This window comes from Carassius auratus, chromosome 5, assembly GCF_003368295.1.
Source record: "Carassius auratus strain Wakin chromosome 5, ASM336829v1, whole genome shotgun sequence".
NCBI lineage: Eukaryota > Metazoa > Chordata > Actinopteri > Cypriniformes > Cyprinidae > Carassius > Carassius auratus.
The window spans coordinates 10,772,035-10,796,302 of NC_039247.1; the positions used below are offsets into that span (position 1 = coordinate 10,772,035).

Below are 24,268 nucleotides of genomic sequence, written 5' to 3' on the forward strand. Positions count from 1 at the left end.
TTAAAGGAATCAGAATCAGAACCAGAATCATTCAAATCCTTATTCTTATAGAGGCATGATTGTCACTGTAACTGTTGGGAAGCAATATGTGAAGACGAAAACCAAGATATCCCACTTTTATCATTTCCACTGACTGCAGGTGCACCTCATCAGAGCGAGAACTTAGTCCCGCTCTCTCAGTGCAAGGCTGTCAGCGTTACTAGCGCCTAGCATCAGGCCATATGCTGACAGATCAGCAATCCTCAGTTCGGCCTCCATCCCTCAATGCTTCCTGGGCAGGTTTTCCCCCTTTTTCTGTAGTTAATATGCTTAAATTTGTCAGGTGCTCAAGTCTGTCTCCTGGGCAGGCCCACACTAATCCTTTCTTTGATGATACACTGAACCGCTGAGGGGGAGGGGAGCCAGAGATCTTCTAAAGGGCCGCAGGAAGTCTTACTGGTCCTCTGGGACGGCCAAAGTAAGGGAAAAGGGATGGACAATGAGGCGAACACTGGGGACCTCTTTTACATGCTTTAGCAGGAACACGATGAGATGTCCGATCCATCTGTTGCACATGCATGGATACACATGCTTCCACCTTTAGATAAAAAAACTCTCAATGCTATGATGTAAACACTTCAAGGCAATTCAAATGTTTCGATACAGTGTCATATGCAGACGCTGGCAGCTAACAGACATACACATTTTGAAGTGGGAGTGGAACAGGCTCGGTCAATACTGTTTCTACCGAGAACAGCCATTGGCTGGGATCTTCAGCTGTCGCTATGGTGACACCACCAGCTTCAACAGCTGCACAGAGACGGGGTGTGTGTAAGTGTGTGTGCGTGTTTGTCTGTGTGTTGATGATTAATCTGTGTTCACTACTTATCACCCCACTTTAAGTGCTAAGGCCATGGGGACCATATACTGCTGCATCTAAGGATGTAGAGGAAGACAGACAAATATGAAAGAACAGAGCAAATCTGCTGTCAGTGTATGAAAAGAGAATGGGGGAAAGTGAAAGGGAGGGTTTCGCCTCACATTCCACCGTCATTTCCCCTTTGCAAAAGCAAAAAAAAAAACAGGACAAAAAATACAGCACGAACAGAGCTCCTGTCTGGTTACTATAGCAACCGAAAGGCTATTATCGTACCTTGCCATTCATTATAAAAGGGCTTTAGTTGACAGAGAGAGGGTTGGGAAGGGGGGAAATAGAGGTAGAAAGAGAGAGAGAGAGACAGAAAGAGAGAGAGAGAGAAAGGAGGAACATTGCCAGTGCTTGTGGCTGGCAAAAGAAGTGAGAGTCAGGAGGGATGAGACAGAGGACAGACGTAAAATATATATTAGGAGAAAAACCAGAAAACCAGAAAAGATAAACAGATACACATTTAAAAGATGAAATTAAACAGCTTTCAGAAGAATGGAATCTAAATAGCTCTGTAGAGACACTATATTGCACAGAACGGTGATTTCTAGGCCCACAGCAATCTGCACATTTACACAGAAATAATGTAGCATCTGTCTTTCACTAATGTGTTCACATTTCCTGTTCTTTGTATGCTAACTAAATCATTTGGCTAATACGAATATTCATTTAGTAGAATCAAATCGTATTTTCAGATCAATTTACCACATTTTGCCATGTTTAATAAATCCATCACACAGAATTTTGCACGTTTTCAGAAAAAACAAATCTGTAGTGAAAATGTGAAAACCGACGGCGGATTCCATCTGGGCCATTTAGTGCATTGTGAGAGATGACTGAAAGATACGCTTGACACACACTCACTTGTACGTACAGTATACACACACTTAAAGGGGGTGTTTATCTGGTGCTTGTGCCTGCCTCTGACTGTGAATGCTGACTCCACTCCGCTCTGTTTTCTGTTATAGGAAAGTAGGCTGAAAGCCATCTGAGGACAGAGAGAGAGGGAGGGAAAGAAAGAGAGAGGGCACATGCAAGAGCCAGAGATTGAAAACAAGAGAATGAACGAACGAGAAAAATAGAAATACTCCGCATGCGATTAATCTGCCTCAAAATGTAACACACTGACTTAAATACATTTTCACATGCACAGAATCACATGGCCAGGACTGTGGCTGACTGCTCAGTTGGTTTATTGTGCTGGATTTAGAGAAATCAGCTGGACTGAGGAGGATAGCTGCAGTCGGCTATACCTGAAAAAAAAAAAGCTATTTACTCACACTCCTGCTAATTCCCTTTTAAATGACAAATGAGCTTCAACTGTTGAGCTAATCTTCTCACTCCCTGCTCTTTCTTGATATTTCTGCACTTACACAGTTCCTAATAGGTCCACATCCAAATGTATTCTTCTTACATGTCTTTGCTGCATGTTTAACATCTGACAACTGTAGTTCGCCATTATCAGTAAGTGTTTGTTTTTATGTTTGCGTGGAAGTACTCAGATGGTTGGACTACAGAAATATGTAGGATGCTTTATGCCAGCCTCAAAACCTATGGCCATGTGGGACAACGTCTGTGAGAAAGCAATGGTGTCTTCTTACTGCAATATACACAGACGTGTACACATGGCCAGACACAAAATGAGAATATCACATTGAAAAAAACAAATTCGGAAGAAATCGTTCTTGACCAAAGAATTTCAATGACTTTTCCAAACATACAGATGTCATTTTATAGACATAGCTTGGCAGATCTCAGACTTAGGCTGAATATATTTAAATGAACATGATACAAAGCGCTCACTTTATACCAGTATCTAGTCAATATATACACATACATATTTTTTTTTGACCAGTGAAAAAATTTATATTGACTACGGAGATTTATAGAAATATATTCAGTGTATACTATATTCAGTGACTTTCCAGTCCTGTCAATCACATTTTTATTTCTCTCTTATATTTAAAGATTTTCCACAACAACCCTGAAAAAAATATAACCACAAGATAAAAAGATCCAAAAATCAATTAAACGGGATGGCAGTCCAAATCGCTGATTTTCAAGATGCATCCGAACGTGACTTAAACATTTTAGACATTTGAACTTAAATGGCATTGTACTACACATTGACATGCTATATTAGTTCTCATAATCATATTGCGGGTGGAGTGAGTGTATTTGTGTGTGTGAGACTGCCCAGGGTACTTTGGTACTGCGGTAAATCTGGGCGTTCCTGGGGCGTGTGCTGGCACTGCAGAACAACTACCATGATTCTGACAGTGAGGGAGAGGAACGGGGTGTGTGTGTGGGAGGAATGGCGTGCGTGTGGATATTATCAGTGGAGTGATACTTTAAGAAACCTGTTACTTCAGCAGCATTGCTCTACTGCACTACTGCATATGGACAAGACATGCTGAGAAATGTAAGGAGCTAAATGTCCAAGCCAAACCCCCACGGTGACTAAAGCAAATATCCTCCAACATAACCGTCCTGCATTTTCACACTGACCTTGCACCACTTTCACACACACACACACACGCACACACACACTTGTTTGACGAGGTGGGCTGGTGTGGTGGGTGAAGTGTGGTGCCAGAGGAAGACGAGGGCACGAGAACAATAGTCTTCATCCAGCACTGTGGCACACTGCAGAGGAGAGGAGGGGTGCATGTATGCCCTCGCCGAAGCTGAACAGCACAATACAAACAACATGCTATTACGAACACTGAGAGGAAATGCTGAACCACTTACAGTACATGAACAAATCCAGATCAGTTTTAAATTAAATATTCCTATAACAATCCCTTATAAGGGGCAAAACACTGCAATGTCTTCAATTTATTGGCTTTACAGACCAATAAATGACCCTCAACCAACCAAAGCATGCATTTGTATAATTGTCGTATTTTGTTATTAATTTTACTGTTGAATTATAAAATGTATTCAAATGTTACAATAACTGCAAAAAAAATGAAAAAATAAATTACAAGCAGCTATTTTTTTTCTGGATTTACATTTTTCAGTTGATAAAAATTGTTAATGAAATGTAAGATTTCATCTTTGAAAAACTAAAAGTGCTACAATATACAGTGTATTAAATATGCACAAATTTTGCAAGGCTTTAAGAAAATGTTTCCGCGGATACATACACAAGAGTTTGTTTATATATAGTATTAGCTTAGTACATAAGATTAGTTTTCATGCATAATTCATTCTTCCTTATATTGGAAGAACATTATTAGTCTTTTGAACATCAAATCACGAATCATCAAATATGTGTCCATTTATATTACCAGATCGCCTTTAATAAATCACTGGCATCACATTTAAGTAATAGCCTACACTATTACCTTTCTGAAAACAACTTATATTTAAACTAATATTTCTTCCATAAAGACTATGTATTAAATGATAGAGTTATTAAAGCCCACATTATTTGAGAAACCCAATACACATCTACTATATCAATGCTCTTTATTCTCTCTCTTTGCCTCTCGTGACCCGATGCACCAACATAGACTATATGCTCTACAGTGTAATAAGATACTGTAACATTCATCTAAGACCAAACCAAACAGCACATACACATACATAAAAACATATTCAAACACAAACAACAAAATGATATAAACATTCAAAACTCAAATGTGCTATATACTCAAATTTGGTTATCTCGCTCAATACTATATATTCCACACACACACACACACACACACACACATATATATATATATATATATATATATATATATGTCAATAAGTCAATAAACCAAAGTATTCTCTTTAGCTGTATTTCAAGCACCAGAGAGGAGCTTTAATAGGGGTGCAACAATACAAGCAAAGTATTCCAGTTAGAGTTCAAATTGAGTTTAATGAGCCACTTAATGATGTCAAGGAATGAGTTGTTCATTTTGCTGATTGCAACTCCCCTTAAATGACCTTTTTAGCAGCTTAATAGGGCAACCAATCTTTAAAAAAAACAAACGCATCATTATGCATCGCTCTACGCTGACTGACAAATACTACCGGAGTAAGAGAAAGCATAAAGACAGAAACCATAGCTTTATGCTGCTTTTCTTCACTTCATGGGTAACATGCACAAATATAAGGTGGATTCAAAACAAGCAAACATCATAATCCCCACCAGAGTCAGCCTTCCAGATAAAAATCTACCCTGCACGACTGTTTGAGACCAGGATTTACTCATGCTCCCATTGGAAACGGCGTAGCCTCTGTTTGACTCTGAGCACCACTGAAGAGTGAGGGAGATGAGCGAGATTTGGAGCACCAGCAGAGAGACGGCTGGCTGTCTCACTCACGATGTCTGTATGAACACATATGCTGCTGCATACACACACAATGCGCTTCTGCTGCAGCCACACACAAGGTACCTGTCTATTTTATGCCATAAACATCCTGCAGGCAGCACACTAATGAAACATACGTTGCTGTATACATCGTTCGCTATATTTATATCAACAAATCACCATGTCGATCAACAAGTCGCACCCCATACACACTCAGGAAAAATATAGCCAATGGTGGAAAACACATGCGTTTATTTTTAATGTCGAGGAAGGTTTGTATGAGGTCAAACACAATCGTACCGAGCTATCGATGAAACGCTCTCAATAGTACTTTGTGCTGCTCTCAAATTTTCGGATAAAGCACGCATGCATGCATAAATGAACCCGAAGTCACCGTATATGTCCACCTATGAGGATTTCCTGTAAGGAAAGAAGAATTTGGATTTTAAAAAATGCACACAAATATGGGTGCGGAACGAGGGCGTAGCAGATGCTGTGGCACAGACATGCACACACACAGCCATTTCAGTGTCCTGAGTCACAGTCTAAACATACACTTTGTTTGGGCCAAACCCTCGGTGGCCCAGCGTCACCCCAACCTAAAAACCCAGATCTCTCATGCTCTCTTTCTTCACCTTCCATCCTTTAAACTCTTGAATCCATAGGCCCACACTGCACCACCTTCACCCCACTCATCCCCATCTCGTGTCTCTCTTCCTGTTCGCCCTTCCTTCCCCACTCAACCTGCTTCAACGATCTCTCTCGCCGTCCTCTCCTCTGGTTCCTCCTGGATGGGTGGACGACTGAGTGCCTCTCACAGCTCCCGAGAACCCAACCCGTGGACATCGAAGCAGAACGTCACAAGTTAGGGTCTCAGGGAAGGAGAGGGGCACGGTGTGGTGCGGAGAACCGAGCGATCGCCATTCTGATGTCCCATCCTTCTTTCCCCCACCGTCTCTAATTCGGCATCCCTTCGACATTTACTGCGATGGGATACTTTAAAGCCACACAACATAGTTACACACACGCCCATCAGCATGGACTGCACACAAAGACATCGGATCTCAGGCGCAAACACACATGCGCAAGACATGCGTGGAGAAGAAGGTGCCACACACAGACCCCTCACACCGGCCACACACACACACACATCAGACATAATATGAATCGAGCACCCGTCTTTCTGTTCACTGATATAAACTGCTGCAGAAGAGACATTTGCATATCCGCGATGAGGTTTTAGAGAATAAAACGTATGAAAAAAAAACGAGCAACACTGTCACTGCTATCATACAGATATGTCATGATCAGGTCACGTCAGCTCTTGTATAAATCACACACACACACACACACACTGAGAGAAGGGCAGTGAACTCACCGAGCTGGCGGCAGCGACTGACCGTACCTCGGGTGCTGCAGTCCTCCTCACGTCTGAGAGGACAGAGAGGGAGAGACAGAGAAAAGAACGCTTTTTACGTTGATCATCCTATGATGCAGAGCAAAACACCACTGGATACAAAAATTGAAAGAAAACAGAAAATAAAAAGACATGATAGGATGCTGACAGGCTGATGTCTGTCCGCTGTCTAGAGCCAAGAGCTGCAGAGTAGAGAGAGAGAGAGAGAGAGAGGAGGAATGAGAGAAAGAACGAAAAAAGGTGGGATTTTTAAACGGCAGCAGAATGCTGCTGAATAAGGAAAATGTGAACAAAGGAAACAAAGAATCTGGGGAGAAAAGGTATCCGGATTAATCAGCCTATAGGACAAAATCTGAATGGGGGACGAGAGAGAGAAAGAAAAAAGAGAGAGAATAAGAGGCAGGGCCACGACACCAGCAACACACACCAGACTTCTACCCAGAGGGTAGATGAGAGATCAGCATGAGGGGTGGGGGCATTCACGCACACGCACACACCGTCTCTCACCCTGTGTCACATGCCTATTGCATCCCGGGGCAGAAAAAGGCGGAACATCTGATCTACGGTGTCAAAAAGCGTTGAAAAATAAATAGCTGTTCCTCACCCTCATCCCATTCATCTCCCTGTCTGAGCGGCCCATTCCCTCTGCTGTGTTTAGCCAGATAGGAATCACATGAAAAGAGAGAGAGAGAGAGAGAGAGAGACTGGGATAGACGTGATCCCTTCATTTCCTGCAACAGCTGACACCAGTTAGCGCAAGAGGCCCGCTACCGCCTGAGAGAAAGAAGAGAGGGAGAGAAATAAAAGGAATAGAGGAAGACGGTGGAAAAGAAGAGACTTTCATCTCAGAAATGTCCTTACCTGTGATCTTTCAGTGGAAGAAGAAGTTGAAAAGAGCTGAAATTCCCCTCGTCGCTCATTCCGCTCACTCTTTCTTTCTTTTCCTTTCTTTCCCTCTCTCACTCCCTCTCTTTCTCTAACTGAACTGAAGATTGGAGCAGGAGGGAGGGAACTAGAGAAAGTATAGTGCGAGAGGGAGGGAGCAGCACAGGGAGAGAGAAAGAGAGAGAGAGAGACTGAGAATATCGAGAAAAGGAGGGCAGAGGATTAAAAAAGAGGCATGAACACATGAAAATAGGATGTGCTTGGCTTACATTCGATACCGCCTGGCTAGCGCCACGGCCACAACAGAGGGAGACAAGGAAGAAAACAGAGAGAAGGAGGAACGAGAATGACAGAAGGCACAGGATTCGGGGAGATGTACAGTGGAGAGGAGAGAAAAGGGGGACACAGGGAGACTGCGGTGGAGGAGACCTCTGACGGCCCACTTTCATTGGCTCTAATCAGCGACAGACAAAATTTCACATGCACTTAACTCTCACACATTCTATTCACTCCTAACTGCCTTCACAATAATTTCATGGTATAACACTCTTAATAATCTTTACGTGAACTATTTTAAATTCAACTTTTGTTAGCTTGACACATCGGCATCCTGTCCGTCATGTGGAAACAGTGTTAGACTTCCCTCTCCTGGACACTAGCAGCCATATATCTTTCAGTCCCAGTTCACAGTCTTCACCTCAAAGATTCATTGTGGACCATTTTGCTTGCCGTACTTCACTAAAAGAAGCTACACTGCTGTGTTAAGCAGACACACTGCCGCTCTCTTGACTCTATCCACCAGTATTCTCATGATTTATACATGTGTAATTAAAACAACAACTCAGGCACCAGTTATAGCCAACAGGGGGCCCCAAAATGCACTTTATCATGCAGGTGAGGGTCAAATACACTCACTCACACAAACACACCAAAATCTAAGAGACAGACCAGGCGGATGGTTCATAATATCTTACTAAAACTGCACAATGAGGAAAAGCAGGATAGTGATGTCTCAGTCCTCATTCATGAATTCCTTTGGACTAATTTGACAGACAAAATCCTGATCAAATCACTGATCACTGTAAAATACTCTCTCAAACAGTTAAAATATTTTGCATTAGCCAGCACAGTGGTTAGTATATTTAAATATGGAAAAAAATTCACCATGTGATTACCATTCAAAAGTTTGGGGGCAGTAAAAGTTTGTTTATTTAATTTTTATTTCATTAATCATGTTGAAAAAACTAAATTGATCAAATAAAATACATTTCTAATGTCAATATAATGTTATTTTAAATAAATGCTGTTCTTTTGAACCTCTATTAAACAACTATTGATGAAAACAGATATTAACAAAAATATTAATCAACACAACTATATACAATATAGACAATAATAAGAAATGTTTCTCGAGCACCAAATCAGCATATTACAATGATTTCTGAATTATCATGTGACACTGAAGACAGCGGAAAAGTTAATGTCATCACAGGAAAGAAAATTACATTTTAAAATACACTGAAAAAGAAATATTAATTCACAATATTACATTTTTTACTGTATTTTCAAATCAATAAATGCAGCCTTGGTGAGCATAAGAGAAATCTTTCAAACACCTGTAGAAGACCAACCCTAGACTTCTGAATGGTATCACAAAAATAAACAGCACCAGTCCTCTTCAGTTTAATAAGTGTAGTGAGGAATAATCAACCAAAGCAAACCTATCACAACACTGTAAACCCTTGCACTGTTTGGCATCTTTTTGATCAGACAGAATAAACCAAGACATTTTTTTTTTTTAGCTCAAAGAGTGATGTCATCAGCAAAACACGTTCTCTGGGTCCCATCTCCTCCTTTAACACAAAAGCATTATTGTTTGCCGAGTGTATCAGCAGCCTTAGGGACATTACTGATGGTGAAACAGATACCAAGAATAAAAGATAATGTATGAATGTTTATTATTGAGCACAAAAGTTGATCGGAAATAATGTTTTAGCAGTTAAAGGGCTGAAAATTCAGATGTGTATTACCTAATAATCTGAAATCATATCATTTTAAATCCAAAAAAACGGTTAACTACTTTGTTCAAATTTCTCTTAAGCTAATAATATTTCACAGGCATTTGACCTAGAGAACTCATTCACAAATATGGACATTTCAGTGGTGAAAAAGTGGTCCAGATTCAACAGAAAATTCTATCCAAATCCAGGTCTGTTACTCCGGAGCGTCCTAAACTGTGCTAGTTTAAATGTGGCTTGAGGTTTGGTTCTGCCAGTCTTTCTAAGCTGCAGACTTGGATTTCTGGAGCTGTTTTTCCACATTGGTGGCACTGGTTTTTTTGGTGAAATGAGGCTGAACTCTGTACACATTTGGCTTCAGTGCTCCATTTTCTCTCACTGAGGCATTCTGGGTGGCAGAGCGCTCATAACATTATTTATTCACTGTGTGTTTCTTAAGCTGCGTTAGAAGTTTGACTCACATTGCTAGCAAGGCAGGAAACGGTATATTATGTATAATAAACTGACTTCAAACATTTATTAAAGCTAGGCACTAAACCATAAGTAATGTCTGGTCAGGAAGTATAAACCAGACATCCAATTTTGCCTTTGCCAATTTTGTCTTTACCACATTATCATGATAATAAATTACAACGTCAATGAATATAATACAGATAATATAGCTACATATTTTTCCATAACAAATATCAGCATACATTAAACAATACAAGTATTAAATATGATGATCGAATTATGTAAAAAATGTAGTTGCAGTTGTCCTCAGCAGAATAAAGTATCAGCTGTTCTGTTCTGTCCAGAAAACAGCTTTCATGTGCACAATCCAATCTATCACTATTTCACGGCGTCATTTTAGTGAACTAGAAACAACAACAACAACAAACACAAGCAAGCAAGCTCCTTACATACATTCTCTGTAAGCTGTAATTTTGGTTTATTCAATAAAGTCATTTGAGGACATTCAAGACCTTCATACTTCAAGTGAGAACAAGTCATATTTCATTTTCACACGCTGATCCATTCTTTAATCCACTGATCTACAGAATCCCAGGATCAACCAATGTAGAAATTAAGCTGTTAAATTAAATAACTGTTCAGCAAGAATGACTGCTTCCTCAAATCACTATGTACTGCAAACTTAGTTATATGCTGAAAATTGCAACTCATTGTGCTATTGAAATTATCACTTAAATGATCATCAGACGTGTTTTAACTTAATGTAACTGTTTGCATTTCAGTTTTTGTCTATATTATTTCTAAATAACGTACACTCCTGTTCAGAAGTTTTGAATGTTTTTTTTTTTAAATAAAGTCTCTTATGTTTCACCAAGACTAGATTTATTTGACCTGAAATACTGGAAAAAACAATAATATTGTGAACTAATATTAAAATCTAAAATAACTGCTTTCTAATTTAATATATTTTAAAATGTCATTTTTTTCCCTGAAATAGAAAAGCTATATTTTTAGCAGCCACACGATCCTTCAGTGAATCATGCTTGCCAAACATTTCTTACTATTAATCAATTACTATTAATCAATAATAGTAAGAAACAAGAAAGAGTTATTCTTCGTATTAATAATAATAATAATACTAATAATAATAATAATAAAGCTGCTAAATTTTTTGTGGAAACTGTAATGCATTTTTCCAGGATTTTTTCTGAATATAAAGTTCAAAACAAAGGCATTTATTTGAAAAAAAAAATCATTTGTATGATTATAAATGTCTTTCCTGTCATCTTTCTGACCCCCAATTTTGTAACTTCTTTTTTTTTTTTTGCTATTCTTTTGTGTTACAAACTTCTTTGATAAATATACACAATGTATGCACACAGACATGCTTGCACGTTTACTACTGGATCAAGCAGAAATTTACACCAAACATAACCAAAAACACTGATAATAAAAAACAACAACCACACCTAAGGTCGACCACAAGCACCTGCATCAAACCTCACTATGGCACAGACAAACTGAAAACCCAAGACAAAGACACTGACTGGAACAACACAACATGTTCATGATAGGAGTGTCATTCACAACTATCTGCATATCTGCATGTAACAGGCTGCCATGTGCTCAGATATCTTGTCTGACGCAGTGACTGCAGCTGAACCTGTGGCACTCTGCGGATGCTGCAACTTACAAATTCAGTGTGGTACTACTCACAATTTTAAATGAGATTTTACCATCTTTTCTGGTCATCACAATATATTTCCCATGTTTTGAATAGCCATGAACACACAAAACCAAATATTTGCCCTAAAATAGCCATCGCAACAGCTTCCGTCTCAACAGTATGGCATTACAACTCTCCAAATGTACAGTTCGTTGGTATGCTACTGATATTAAATAGAAATAAACAGAAACTGTAATATAATACAATCAGGTATAAAGTTAAACATGTTTGCAAATCTTCAAGTACCAACAGTCTATGACCAGTCTTTAAGGTTGAATTTAAGTTTAGAATATCATTGTATCATTTTAATTAGCTCTTAAGCAAAAAATTGTTTTAAATATAAATAAATAAAAAATTCTGTTATAAATGTGTTTTCTTAGCAGGAGAGAAAGACAGTATAATCAATGATCAAATAAAATCCAAAAGCAAATATCAGAAAACAAGTCTTTCACAGTTTCCATGTTTATTTTAAGACATGGTGTTTGTGGTGCAGCACACTGTAGGATACCATGTTAAACATATTGTTGCAATAACCGTGTAGTCTTTTGAAAGAAATGTAACATTTCTAGTCTTCGTGTGGACCGGACACAATGGTGTTTTTCATTAAATGCTATACGCTTGTAGATTTGTGCAACTACTTCCATGCTGGGCTAGCAGGATGTCAGCAGATTCAGCAAAAAAATATAATCACAGCTATGGGAAGAAGCTTTAAACAGAGAGTAAATTACACATAAGGAATGGTTCGAACGTTATAAGTTTGCACTGAAGCTAGAAAATACAGATGTCGGCATTCTGGCAACAGGCCTGTTCACACCAAAAATGATAACTATAAATATAGCTACAAATATATAAGCGTCCACACGCTAATATATTTTTCTGTTTTGATAGGGCGCTGCAGTTCCGTCGTCTGCCGCTTTAAATGCTTGAACTCTGGATGGATTCTAATTGGCTGCCAATATTTTTATCATTCATCAGCTGGAAAAAAATCATTCTGAATTCAGTGATTTCAATGATATTGTTCCCCTGTGTAGTATTTGTTATAGGTGTGATGTAGATTTCCCTATTCACATAAAATTAGAATAATTACCTTATTAAATCTTCAGTTACGGTTATCATTATAGTTATCTTCCTCCGTGTGAACGGGCCCTAACGCTTGCGGGAAAAAATGCTACATCTGAATTCTGTCAAGACCTTCACACATACAATGCTGATAATCACGGCTTTGTCCCTCTTACTGTATCACGGGAGCATGCTAGCTGCAATGCTAGCTTGTTAGCATTAGCAATGCAGAAGGGCGTCTGCTCGGGGAAAGCTAGGAGGCTGTACAGTTATCTCCCATGTTGTAACTCTAAACTATACAACCTACTACCTCATCCCGAAACATCGCTTTAATAGTTGAGAGGAAGGACAGAAGAATGTCCCCGCTGCTTACATTAGTGCATATACAAGCAGCCAAACCTCCTTTGCTTAATATTTAAATTATATGCAATCAGTTTATGCTAATAAACAGGTGCAAACTTTCATGCTACTGTATAAAACAACCATATCATTTTACAGCTTAAGCGTCAACACTGAAAATATGTTTCTAGTCCGCGTCAGGGGATGCAGGGAAGACTGTTGCGTTCACCTTGCAGACACATACCTATAGACACGAGCTTGTGCACAGAGTCACCACAAGTTCGGATCTACGGGTTTGTGACAGCTGGCATCACTGCACTGCATCACAGCTCCAACAACTCCACCTTTCACTGGACGAAATGATAATTCTTATGACTGGTGTTTTTCCTTTATTTCATGTGCCAATTACAGTTTAGCAAACCAGTTAAAAAACAAAAGACAGATACAGATGCCCATGTTTTTAAGTTAAGTACTTTTTGAAGAGATATAAATATGTATATAAAGCACAATTAGAACAGCAACTGAACACTGATACCTAGATTATTTGCAAAACAAGTGTAAAACAACATAAGTCAAATTTAAGTGAGAGTGGAATTAATGGGGTCAGTTATACATCCCCCCAAAATTAAAAATTTTACTCCAGTGAGGGAAGAATATTGCTAACATACAGAATAAATCGCATTGATTCGATGAGTCAAACAACTAAGAAATCCTAAATATCACTGAAACTTCAAATGAAGTAATTCATCAAATAATCTGAAGCAGAATTATTGTGGGTGTGGTTCAGTGAGAAATAACTTTTGAATATATCAATTAATAACTAATTAGAGAAATGATTATGATGGGAGCTCCCGCCAACATTTAGCACCACAGATTCCTTGTATTTCAAATGATGACCATTTTAAGATACATCCTTCAAAGCAAAGGTCAGTTTGAAAGACAAAGGTAGTGTTTGCTGTGCCCAGATCAGACAACACTGCTACTGTTGGATCAAATACACTGCAGTGACTGACATTTGGGAATGCAGCAATAGCAGAAATAATTTATTTATGATTTAATATCTACACACATAATGTTCAGTATATGCAACTTCAGTGTGAGTGTATACTGTAAGTAGTAATTATAGAAATTTTAGTAATAAACATCGGAAACAGTTTTAGTTAAATATATATATTCTGCGCATCAAATGTAATTATTATTTAGCCATTACTCCCACTTAATACGCAGAAATAAGAAATCACAAACTCTGCATAAAGGGCTTTTCCAGTCTGCATTACAAGTTGCAATTAGAAATGTCATGATTCAGGGTACAGTGCCACTCCCTAACGGAAATCAAAGGTTATTCCAGAACAATAGAGTAAATGTTAGCGATATTTACATTATAATTTGACCTATTTCTACACTTAGACACAGTGTAATATATTTCGGAGAACTGCCAGACAGAAAGAGAACAAGTTGTTGTTGGAACGAAATCTTGAACATACATACAGTACACAGTATCACATTTTAAATGTGTTTCCATGGCATCGTACAACACCTCAGAACCAACTGCTGTTTTGCTTGTTGATTTCTAGGCACTGGAAACAAATGAACTGTGACTCGTCAAACAGTATGTGGACAAAAATACCTGGCAACTACCGAACCAGCAAAATTACTTTTTTGGAAAGTATGCTAAATATTTTAAACGCAACTGGCCTACATTTATTTCGGAAATGACCTTAAAGTAGTGGTCTAGTTTTTCTTACTTAAAATCAAATGGTATAATATAGATGTATATAATGTTTGCTTACGAAGCAAAACAGAATGTGGACAACTGTGAGTTTGGAGCTTATTTTTACAGCATTGCCGAGAGCTATCGCGACTTTTAAACTACCAAATGGCACGACCAAATTTGCAAATAAGATGCTGTTGAAAAACACATCCAGAAAAAGTTCTGACTGAAAAAAAAAGAACTAAAAGAGCGGACAGAAAAAAAAGGCATAGGAAAGAAGCGTACCGGTGGAGGACTTCTGTCTATGGTGTTGACCAGTTCGATGTCCATACCGCAGTCAGCCTACACCTGGCGGCAATATGGAGTCAGGCTTAGGGTGCAGGCTAGGCCAATTCCGTTGCCCACAAAAAAAATCTGGAGCAGAAAAGAAAGACAGCACGTTAGAGGGAAGTACAAAAGTGCTCGTTCACATGATTGAACCATTAATACACAAACATGCTCTGACATGAAGGAAGAACACATGCAGCACCTACAAACTAAAAAAAGAAGCCAAAAACGGCATCCCTAGTTCAACAAGAGGAAATCGCCAAGTCATCAGCAGACAACACTGAAAAAGCGCATGTCCCCTCTTTCGCCCTCTTGTGTGGCTAGTCCTAGCCATATTTACCGTGGAAAAAACGAAAACCCTAAAAAAAAATGGGTCAGAAAAGGTTCCGTGGAAGACTGAGAAGAGAAGGCGGAAAGGTCGAACGCGGTGAGATGTGGTCGAGGAGGAGCTGCGGCACTGCCTTGGCTACAGGGAGAGTGGAATTTGTGACCATGCAAAGGAAAGGGTGGTGTTTTCTTTTTTTCTTTTTTTTGGCGCTTCGCTGTGCTGGGGTTTTTTGGATCTCAGCAGGGTCCTTGGCTGCAGTTCTGACTCCCCTTAGTGGTGCCAAAATGTGGACGTTTCCCTTTGTCTTTAACTCCCATGAATAAAACTAACTGAGGGGCGATTAAAAACAAGCCATGAACAGATTGAAACAGAAACCAACTGACAGAGCAATGAAATAAAGCTATAAAATGTTACGAAAAAAAGTTTATAACGAAGAGAAAGCGGATACAGAAAGAGGAGTAGAGTGCAGTGCAGAAAATCAAAAGCAGCTTTACAGACGACAGAACAGTCCAAAGAGGGAAGACTGAAAAGGACTGCTTTCACACCACATTTCTCTTTCTCCAAATATGCCATCTCTTCATCTATACGAGCACCGTGCTCTCTCTCGCTCCTACTCCTCCCTCCTTCCTTCCAGTCGGTGTCCAATCCACGCCACGTAGTGAGAGAGAAAAAGAGATACACTTTTTTCAACCTCATCAAAATGGCAGAGACAGAAAGTTACAAGCAAGAGAGAAAGAGAGCGAGCGAGAGCACGGCTCACTGTCCTGTTTTGGAAAAAGCCACGGGAGGCGGTCCGAACACTTTATTGTTTCTTTCTTTTTTAAGAGACAAACTCATTCGAATTAACAAAATGACAGCGAAAAATATTCTTGCTGTGCCTGATGATCAAATATAGTGCCCGCTGCAGACAGGGAGCTGTGCCCTCCATGTTAAACGGATGCAATTAATAGCATTTTGTCTCTGTGTCTGTCCATCCATCTGTCTCTCTGCCTGTGTCTGTCTGTCTGCTTGTCTCCATATCTATTTGCTTGTTTACATGGCTGCCTAATCCAGGCATTGGCACAGTCTCTTCAGTGCTCCCTGTGTGTGTGTGTGTGTGTGTGTCAGTGTGTCAGTTGGTCACAGTCTAGCTGGCGTTTCGCCGCTCCCCAGACAGTCAAACAGATTTGAGTACTATTACCTCACTGTCACAGAGACCCTTTCACCTACATTATTCTTCATCCACCTTAAAAAAAACTGTCTTTTTGTACTTCTCTTTATTAACTAAACACTTAACAAATATTTTCATAGCTGATTGGTTTTGTACATGAAGAAGAGTGTATCCGCCCTCTGAAATTGCAGAATCACATGATAATTGCTCATGAGGTGGTTCATGAGATCTCAATATGGCTTCCCTTTTATCCTGCAGCCCAACTCATCTACGGTGTGCAACATGGAAGGAGGGGAATCATTTCAGAGGTGCACATTCTGCAGCCAGCATGTGGTGCAACATCATATTCCTTCCCCACGTTTTTTCACTTTCCAAAGGTGCCAAAGGTACTGTATTATCATGAAACACAGACAATAAATCTCATTTAAAGTATCTTTTCCAATTAGCAAACAAATAAATAAATAATAAACATAAATTAAGATCATGTTCAAAGTTAAATTAATAGATAAACAAAAGATTTATATTTCAAATAAATGTTGTTATTTTGAACTTTCTATTTAAAAATCCTGAAGAAAAAAAATCATGGTTTCCACAAAAAATATATATTAAGCAGCACAACTGCTTAACAATGATAATAATAAATGTTTCTTGGGCAGCAAATCAGCATAGAATGATTTCTGAGAGACTCCATGCACTGAAGACTGGAGTACTGACTGCTGAAAATTCAGCTTTGCCATCACACAAATAAATTCCATTTGAAAATATATTAAAATAGAAAACAACCAATTTATATTATAATATACATTTTATTGTATTTCTGATTAAATAAATGTCAACTTAAAGCACAGAGGCATCTTTCAAAAACATTTGAAATATATATATATTTGTATATATAATATTAAATACATAATAATATGAATATTTAATTAATATTCTATAAACTAATGCTAATGAATGTTTTAATTATTCTGAGTTAAATGTCAATCAATTGGGTTGACATCTACTCGCAAATAATTGCAACATAATGAAATTGTCTGTGGGAGCTTATAAAGGGGGACAAGGAGGGCACAAAGAGGCTTTTTAAGTCTCTTCCACATCCTGCTCCTCTTGAATCTAAATGAGCAGATTTGACTTTCAGGTGTCTGCCAAGCCCCCTTGTCTGCCCCTTGTTTGGCCTGTGCCCGCTCTTCTTTTCTCCCCCCTCAACCCACTCGCCTGCCTTAGCCCATGCCAAGATTTGAGAGTGGGCCTCCAGCATAAGGGTGAACAAAGAGGGCATTAGGATAGGGGGTAGTGTCCGTCGCTGCAGGTTCCAACACAGAAGAACAAAGAGGGAGAAGAGACGGATGCAAAGAGTGAAAGTATAAGCAATATGAAACATTAACTAAGTGAACATAAAAGATTTAGGCTACTTATAATGTTAAGAAAGGGGGGGTTGTTCCTAAAACTGTCAGAATGTAGATTTATGGACATTTTCAGCAATTTGTGCCAAAATGCCCAGCACAGTCTGCTAAAAAAAGATCAGTCTGAAATGGACCTTGTTAAAATAAACTTGTTTCTAACAATGGGATTCTTCAGAAGAATATGCAGAGCAGCAGGTGCTACACCCAGCCTGGAAAAGCACAAGGTTTGACAGACAGATAGGTATAGTATACAGTATTGTTCAAAATAATAGCAGTACAATGTGACTAACCAGAATAATCAAGGTTTTTAGTATATTTTTTATTGCTACGTGGCAAACAAGTTACCAGTAGGTTCAGTAGATTGTCAGAAAACAAACAAGACCCAGCATTCATGATATGCACGCTCTTAAGGCTGTGCAATTGGGCAATTAGTTGAAAGGGGTGTGTTCAAAAAAATAGCAGTGTCTACCTTTGACTGTACAAACTCAAAACTATTTTGTACAAACATTTTTTTTTTCTGGGATTTAGCAATCCTGTGAATCACTTAACTAATATTTAGTTGTATGACCACAGTTTTTTAAAACTGCTTGACATCTGTGTGGCATGGAGTCAACCAACTTGTGGCACCTCTCAGCTGTTATTCCACTCTATGATTCTTTAACAACATTCCACAATTCATTCACATTTCTTGGTTTTGCTTCAGAAACAGCATTTTTGATATCACCCCACAAGTTCTCAATTGGATTAAGGTCTGGAGATTGGGCTGGCCACTCCATAACATTAATTTTGTTGGTTTGGAACCAAGACTTTGCCCGTTTACTAGTGTGTTTTGGGTCATTGTCTTGTTGAAACAACCATTTCAAGGGCATGTCCTCTTCAGCATAGGGCAACATGACCTCTTCAAGTATTTTAACATATGCAAACTGATCCATGATCCCTGGTATGCGATAAATAGGCCCAACACCATAGTAGGAGAAACATGCCCATATCATGATGCTTGCACCTCCATGCTTCACTGTCTTCACTGTGTACTGTGGCTTGAATTCAGAGTTTGGGGGTCGTCTCACAAACTGCCTGTGGCCCTTGGACCCAAAAAGAACAATTTTACTCTCATCAGTCCACAAAATGTTCCTCCATTTCTCTTTAGGCCAGTTGATGTGTTCTTTGGCAAATTGTAACCTCTTCTGCACATGCCTTTTTTTTAACAGAGGGACTTTGGGGGGGATTCTTGAAAATAGATTAGCTTCACACAGACGTCTTCTAACTGTCACAGTACTTACAGGTAACTCCAGACTGTCTTTGATCATCCTGGAGGTGATCATTGGCTGAGCCTTTGCCATTCTGGTTATTCTTCTATCCATTTTGATGGTTGTCTTCCATTTTCTTCCACGTCTCTCTGGTTTTGCTCTCCATTTTAAGGCATTGGAGATCATTTTAGCTGAACAGCCTATCATTTTTTGCACCTCTTTATAGGTTTTCCCCACTCTAATCAACTTTTTAATCAAAGTACGCTGTTCTTCTGAACAATGTCTTGAACGACCCATTTTCCTCAGCTTTCAAATGCATGTTCAACAAGTGTTGGCTTCATCCTTAAATAGGGGCCACCTGATTCACACCTGTTTCTTCACAAAATTGATGACCTCAGTGATTGAATGCCACACTGCTATTTTTTTGAACACACCCCTTTCAACTAATTCAACTAATTGCCCAATTGCACAGCCTTAAGAGCGTGCATATCATGAATGCTGGGTCTCATTTGTTTTCTGACAATCTACTGAACCTACTGGTAACTTGTTTGCCACGTAGCAATAAAAAAATATACGAAAAACCTTGATTATTCTGGTTAGTCACATTGTACTGCTATTATTTTGAACAATACTGTATATATATAGCTACAGATTAAACACACCCACAGTTGCTTGTCGTATCACTTTTCCCTGTTCTTGTTTGTTGCTACTATGGTTATTTTCTTTCTTGTAGTGTGATTCAGAGGTGCAACTAGATCTTATAACAGGGGTATGCAAGATGCCTTCTTTCTGTCATCCCTTCGTGAAGGAAAACTTTTTTTATTTAACAGCCATATTTAAACTGCATGCTTATGTGCATAAAATTTTCCAAGTTGGGTCAACTACATAAAGATTCTTTAGTTTCTGTATTTTTTTTTCTCATTAATGTTATTTTACTTTACAATGATAAATAAAATGGGTAAAAAATATTGTATGCACCTAAAAAGAAAGGTTCCAATAGGAGGGTTTCAAGGTGGGTTTTTTTGGTTACGATTTTTTTAAGACTTTTTTCCCACTAGTATGAAGAACCTTTCGTGGAATGAAAAGTTTCCATGGATGTTAAAGGTTATTCATGGAATCATAGATGCCAAAAAAGAACATTTATTTTTACTAGTGTAGAAGAATTTTGCACTTACATGACGATCATATCGTTCTTTAACATTGACCAAACATTTCATTCAAATATCCACTTTATTTTAAAATTTGGCCACATTTTTGTGATTGAAATGCTGCAACCTCTTTAATTTCTTCAAAAAAACTTGTGGACATCGCAACCCTTAATGAACCATGGTTTTATCATAGTAAAACTGTTTTAATTTTATTTTGTGTGATTTCTGAATGCTGGAGACTATAAAATCAATCAGACAACTCTATAAATAAAATCATAGCCATACGTAACTGTCTAGAGCAACAATTGTAATATATAAATAATACAATTTAATTACAACTTATTTATTTTATTACAATTCTATTTTGACCCCTTATATTAGGTGTTTGTTTTTTTTTTAGAGAGGGGGCACAACAATACTATTCTGCTTAGGGCACCCATTTGTCCAGCAGTGACTCTGCTAAGAAGCACTCGAAAGCACAAATGCCTAATGACTCCATAGAGCACCATCAACCTCAACAGGAAGAATAATGTCTTGTGCCGAATGGCTCCAAGCCTGTTTATGGTGACATACCGGTGAGGTCTTACTGGTTTTCAAAGAAAGAGCCTTGGCAGTGGTTCTGAGAAGTCAAATCCTCTGAAGCCAGAAAAGAGCAATATAAGGGAGAACACCCACTCAGCACAAATACGGTATGGAAGAGAGATATAGATTAAGTGTTAAAAAAATAAAAAAATATGAATCTGCCCATGAGAAGAATAAGCAATGACTCGGGTGAGCACCTGAGTCATTGAAACTGGTCAGCAAGCAAATGACAAGCAGCATCTATTTTCAAAGAGTATAGTTTGAAGAAGTATTTTTCACTTTAGAAAATCATATTATTTATATATTATAGCTCATGCTATCAAAAGTTCTCTACTATTATAGAGAACTACAACAGTTGAATAGGAAACAAATAAATATGTAACACTGAATTTTAATTATGCATTCAGAAAACAAACTGCTCCTGCTTTAATTAAAAATCCAATAAACTATTAAACAAATTGTAAAAGACGGGTAACCTTAAAATGTGCTTGTCTTAACAAACTTGGCTTACATTATATTTTATATATGATTAGACTATGTTGAAGTAATTTTACATTTTACCCAATCAGATCAGATAGCTTCTTTATAAATTATACAATTACTATTTTCCTGTTTTTAAGTTTTCTCATCTCCCTTTTCTGTTTAATACAATAGAATAAAGTGAGTGAATAAACACAGCTAAAGTTTGTAAAAAATATATGAAGATAGTTGTAATTGTGTGCTGATACTCAATTCATTCACAGCTTTTCTTTCTTTTTTCTTTCCCGTTCTAGGAATCTTTCATCTCTCTATCAGATATTCTCCTCATGTTCTACTGCGGCACCCACACTCCAGTCCTCCCTATTAATCTACCACTCAGATACACAGCGTTGTCACTGTCTTCTGTTCCCAGGATGCACTGCCACAGAACTTGCCTGAAGAGATTTCCAGACTCTTTACTGTAAAAGACAGTGACAGTGCAGATTTGGTGTCATGAACTACTAATCTCATTTCATTGTCATATCAATACCTAAGCACTATCTTCGGTCGATGAGTGGTAGTTGCATTTCATACCAATGCTGTGCCATGAGACTGAGTAACTGACAACAGATTGGATCAGCAGCAAAGATGATACAGCACTGATCAGATTAGAGCCAGTTAACCTCTTAGTATTACCTTTTCTGAAAAAAGCCTTTAGGACAGAAGACATTTTTAACAACTCAAAAAATATTTGCAGTCACCAAATAAATACTATATATTCCATACAGAAAAGCCAAAAAGAGTTGCAGTAACTGAATTTGCAAATAGCACTGCAGTGCAAGAAACTGTGTAGCTCTGTCCCAAAATCTAGTAAACTGCTTTGCAATTTATTTCAATAAAAAATGTCATAAATCGATTTTCCAGTGAAGCAACAGATGTCTCTCTCCTGACTCTCCCATCATTCAGTGTTTTCTCCGCCCCTTTATTACAATTGGCTGCAAGCTCACGTTTTTTTCTTTCTCAATATGTTTCACTTAGGATGTACATCACAATATGGAAGCTTCTGTTACTGTTGCGACTTTTTTAGTTGCCTAAAATTTTTATTTTCAGTGAGACTTTTGTATTTGTTGTAATGTCGCATTCTACGATTGTGATGCAGCTGAATTAAATTTGAGCTAAAATTAGTTATTTCAGGGATGAGTAGGAATGCACAATATATCAGCTCAATTGATTGCCAATACTACATATTTGGTATCCGTTTTGAGCAATATTGGATATTTAATTGCTTAAATCTTAAGATCATCATGTAGAACTAACTTAAAAGGAAAGCGATAAATTATGGCAATGATTTAAAAATTTAAACAGCATCCCAGAGGCCCCTAAATTATTATGAGGGATTAGTTTTACAAATAAAAACAGTAACATTTTTACTATACATTATAATGTTGCGATTCCTAAATTCAATTACAGCACACAAATGATCAATATAATTATTTATTTTTAACAAAGTATATACTTAGATTTATAATATTGTTCATTTATCAGTTATTGTCCATAACACACACAAAAAAATGTCATTAGCTGTTTTTCTCTAATTTTAGGCGCAATTAAGATGTCACCTTAAAGGTAAAAGTCTTTCTATGAGATCTTAAAAGTTTGCCTACATTGAGACAACTCAAACGATCACTAGAGCACATGACTTTTCTTCACATCCAGTAATGCAATATTTTCTCAGTATCTACCAGAAGGTCAATATACTCACACGGCATGAAAACAACAATAACAACAATAATCAGATTAATGTAATAAGAAAATCTTTCAAAGTGGCATAAACAGTTAAATCCCTTTAAGACTGAAGCATGCAGGTGGCTAAAGAGGCAAAAAATGGAGACAAAGAAAGAAAACAGCCAGAGACCTTCTTAGGAAGGCGTGAGGTTAGACCAGGAGGAAATGGGGTGGGGGAAGGGGGACCTAATTACGATATTAATCAAGCTTTAATTTCAATTCATCTCCAGTAACCGTCACACACGCTCGCTAATCAGACGAGCAATGCAGCCAACTACACAGTATTAACACATCTCAGCCCCTCGGCAGGATAGAAAGAAAGGGAGAAAGGGGCTGATGAAGAAATGCATACTGTCTCAGTGAAATCAAACTGACTGATGCCTCTCATCCAACCAGAAAATCAGCACAGCACTGACAGAGAAAAAAAAAGGTGGGTGGGGGGGATATATGGCATGTGCCAAAGTAGGGAAAGAATTGGTTGTATACGGCGGTGAATATTTCAAAAGGATACTTCTTGACGAAGGACTCTGAGTGCATTATTCAACAGACATTTCTCTTCAAAACCACTAAAGCCGCAGAAAAACCTTTCTGGTTACATCTTCATTCAATTCTAAAGCTGTTGAATCAGTCTTTATAAGAGCGGAGACTGTAAGAGCTTTCATTCAGCGTTCTTTCATCCTTTTGCTATATCACTGATATTATTATTGCACAATTATGCACGTAAGTGATTATGATAGTACCTGTGCTTTGGCAATAAATAACGAAGACTGAATTGAAAATAAAATGAAAAAGAGAGAGAAAACGTGATAGAGGCAGACGGAGAGAGCTGAGTAGGTGGTTGCTGGGACTCAAGGGGACACAATCTACTAATTCATCTCATTCCAGTTCCTTTTCCAGGGGGCCGTAAAAAAGATGTCTCAGTAAATTTTTATAATAATATAAAAGCCCCTCTGGCCTCAAACGTTGGCCTCCCTTCTCCCCTCTCTTTTTAGAGCAGGGGCTTGAGTTCAGCTCAGATTT

General features: G+C 38.3%; 1 protein-coding gene and 1 long non-coding RNA gene across 2 annotated transcripts in view; one reads left to right on the plus strand and one right to left on the minus strand.

Annotated features, from left to right (window-relative positions):
• LOC113074909 (multiple epidermal growth factor-like domains protein 9) overlaps nt 1-24,268 on the plus strand; it is a 210,932-nt gene that overhangs the window by 106,124 nt on the left and 80,540 nt on the right. The gene's annotated exons all lie outside the window — the stretch shown is intronic.
• The window catches only part of LOC113074936 (uncharacterized), a 45,973-nt gene continuing 26,450 nt past the window's right edge, over nt 4,746-24,268 (minus strand). Inside the window, exons 3-4 of the long non-coding RNA XR_003280854.1 lie at nt 15,105-15,233; nt 4,746-6,642 (exon numbers count right to left, since the gene is read on the minus strand). This is a non-coding gene — a long non-coding RNA (uncharacterized LOC113074936). The remainder of the gene's footprint in view (nt 6,643-15,104; nt 15,234-24,268) is intronic.